The sequence below is a fragment of the Solanum pennellii genome, chromosome 7, assembly GCF_001406875.1.
Source record: "Solanum pennellii chromosome 7, SPENNV200".
Classification (NCBI taxonomy): Eukaryota; Viridiplantae; Streptophyta; class Magnoliopsida; order Solanales; family Solanaceae; genus Solanum; species Solanum pennellii.
The window spans coordinates 33818121-33821865 of NC_028643.1; positions in this window are offsets into that span (position 1 = coordinate 33818121).

Here is a 3745-nt window from a genome sequence, read left to right on the forward strand (position 1 = left end):
TGGATCGGAGTGTCACGTTCCGACACCAGGATAGTAAAGAGAATGAATCTTGAAATATGTTAATATACTCAATCTATAGAACCTGTTTCCCAAATGAGTATGGTGTGGAGGCTTGAGTCCTCATAGATGTGCTTGGTGATGTGGCCAAGGGTTGTGGTAAAAGTTGTTGTCACCTGTTAAGAATATTAGTTGATTTTATGTTATTATCTGAAATATATTGCTTTCTATTTTGAGTTGGCCGATGATATCTACTCAGTACTTGTGCCTTGTACTGACCCCTACTTGTATTTGTTTTCTTTGTTAATTGTGGAGTGCAGTAAACGTGCCGTCGTCTTCAACTCAACCGCAACCCTAGCCAGTCTTCATCACGTCAGATCTCAGGGTGAGCTATTGTTTCTAGCTTGGACTGGATCTTCTTCTTCATGTCTTGATGCCTTGAAGTTCCGGCATGGACTAGCTGTTTATTTATTTTAGCTTCCTAGATATTCTTAGATTTAGTAATTTGAGGATAGATGTTCTTGTGGTGATGACTTCCAGATTTTGGGGATGATAAGTATTAAATTTTAGAAGTTATTAATTGATTCCGTTAATGAGTTTTAAGTCTTCCGCATTATATTCTGTTTTATTATGGTTGAAATGTTGGGGTTTAGATTGGTTGGTTCGCTCACATAGTAGGATAAGTGTGGGTGCCACTCGCGACCCGTTTTGGGTCGTGACAATAATAGTAACCATCGCGGCGCGCGATACGTCCCTTGAAAATTAATCCATCGCGGCGCGATATACGACCCTCGAAATGGTACATCCTCTTACCACAACCATGTATCTGATACAATGCAAATGACATGCTCAAATGAAAATGAGGAGATAACCATTTTGATAACAAAGCGCAATTTACAACAAGGAATACAACACCAACAAATAAGCAACAAGTCTCCATGTCATTCTCAACACTACACAAGGAAATACACGAATTTCATACGCTTAACAAGGGTTTAGAAATCCACTTGCCTCAAATAGTCAAACAATCACTCGGGGAATTGAGCCTTCCCTTTTCGTTGTACTTCCAACCTAAATCAATCTATTCACATTAAATAACCACAAGAAGGTTTTAAAACTAATAATACTTATATTACTATATGTCTGGTCTAAACCCAAAACTCACTCAAATTTACAACAAGCTCCTCATATTTAATTATCTATCTAAATATATTAAAAAATTAATTATAATCTGATAATTATGGAAACAACGGAAACAAAAAGTCAAGTGTCACACCATCGATAATTTTAATGTGAACTGGCTTGTTCTGCGTTAATCTTAAACCTATAATCCATTCGATGTCATCCCAAACCCTAATGATTACCTCACAATAATTGTCTAATTATTATCCTAATTACATGTAGCCAATTCTTATTATTTGTTTTTTTCTTTTCATCCCAAAACAACAAACATATATCAAAACTTTAAAATAGATCAACTGTTTTTTTTACAAGCCGTTATTTTAATAATAACAATCATCAAAAAGATCTAAAAAGTATTTAAACCTAAAAAGATTTTCAACACTCAACTTGCCGCACATTAAATTCCTACAATTATTCGTCATATATTTTATTTATAAAACAATACTCTCCATTAATTGATGTGATCCAAATTTCATTGCCGTCTTAATAAATTTTAGAAACAATTGAATTTAATTGATAGAATAAGTAAGTTGCATCTTATTACACTAATATACAAATATATCAGTATAAAGACATTAAAGCTTGGTTTAAGATTTCTGTTTACCTGAGAAGTTCGTAAGCGGTGACCATTCTTCGTTGTGTTGCCGCATAAATATTTTTTTCGCTGCACTCTTCTTGCTTCTTAAGTAAATTGTTTATAATGTTAACCATACTAATTTATTTTTATATATGGGTAAAGTAGTATGGGTAATAAATAAATTATGGCATTGCCCATTAACCATCAACTAAATAAATATATTATTTAATATAAATTCATTAATGAAATAATTATTTCAAACCAATTTTACCGACTAACCAAAAAAATACTCCGAACAATTAATAAGAGGGGTGAAACTCTAATTTTTAGGAATTTCAAAAAAATGATTTTTCACGTCATTACATTATTCGTGTGAACTTTTCATCTCCATTATTCTGAGGCATTGGTTGTGACAAGTGTTATGTGCATTGAGAAAGAATGAGTACTTAAGAGGATGTACCATTTCGATGGACGTATCGCGCGCCGCGATGAATACTATATTTCGAGGGACGTATCGCGCGCCGCGATGGTTACTATTATCGAGGGTCGTATCGTGCGCCGCGACAGATGCATGGACAGATATGTCCCCCATGGATCCCGGACTGAGAGACAGCGGGTGTGTATCACTAGGTCAGACATGCATCATTATACTTGACATTGCATTCCACTGCATTGCACATACTTATCATTAGTGAACTTGATATTGTGTTTTGCTGATCTTCTGATTATCTTTCTATGGAACTTGTGATTGATCAATATTGAGCTTGTTATTGTGGATATATAATTTGTTGAAGTATTGTTGTTCAGGATATGTAATTTGTTAAATTGTTGTTGTTGAGGATATATAATTTGTCTAAGTGTTGTTGTTGAGCTACGTGCTATGTAAACTGTGAGCTGTTAGGTTTGGTTGATTTTAATGCAGGTTGTAGTTGTGGAGGTTCGGTTGGGGGGGGTAGGAGTACCCGTATTTCATCCCCTTAGCTTGTCTTTAGAGGTTTACTTGCTGAGTACCGTGTGGTTTGGTACTCACCCCTTGCTTCTACAATTATTTTTGTAGGTTATTAAGCCTGGATTTTTGTTGTACTTGTCATTCTCTTCTTTTCCGAGGCTTCTTGGAGATTTGTGAGGTAGCTGTTTGTCGTCTTAGCGGACTTTCTTTATTCATAGTTTTGATCTTGTTCTATTCTAGAAACAAGTTCATTTGAGACTTATATATTCGTTTGATCCAATTGTAATACTTTAGAGGCTTGTACACTTGACCACCAGGTTTTGGGGTATAATGGAAGTGGATAGTAATCTTTTTGCATTTTATTTTAATAGTTGAGATTTAGGCTGACTTGTCTTGGTGGAATAAGATGAGTGTCATCACGTCCATTTTTGGGTCGTGACAAAATGGTATCAGAGCCCCAGGTTCATAGGTCTCACGTGTGTATAAGTCGAGTCTAAAAAGAGTCTGGAGGATCGATACGGAGACGTTTGTACTTATCTTCGAGAGGCTATGGTGACTTTTAGGAAATATCTTCACTTCTTGGATCTCTATCGTGCGTACTTTGTCCATTTTGATTCTTATCGATTCACTCCATTCACTCTCATCTATGTGATGATTCGTGCGTAATTCCTTTTGTGAATAGTTGACGTGTCATGTATTGATTTGATATTAGATCTTGTATTAAGGTGGAAATGATATATATGAAACAAATGTACGATCATATTTGAAAGGGTTGACTAAGGTTAATTATCATAGTAAAAAATTGTAACGACCTGTTTAGTCGTTTTGAGCAGCAGATTTTATTTCTGGAAAAACTGTGTGAGTCGACAGAACCCACGACGGACCGTCATGGGCACGACGGGCCGTCGAGGGTGTCTCGTTCCAAAAGACTTAGACTTCTGAAATTTGGGTACTGAAATCGACTCTCTGAACTTCGCAACGGAATGGCAGGACGGACCGTCGTGGGCGCGACGGACCGTCACACATCTTCCACAGAAATT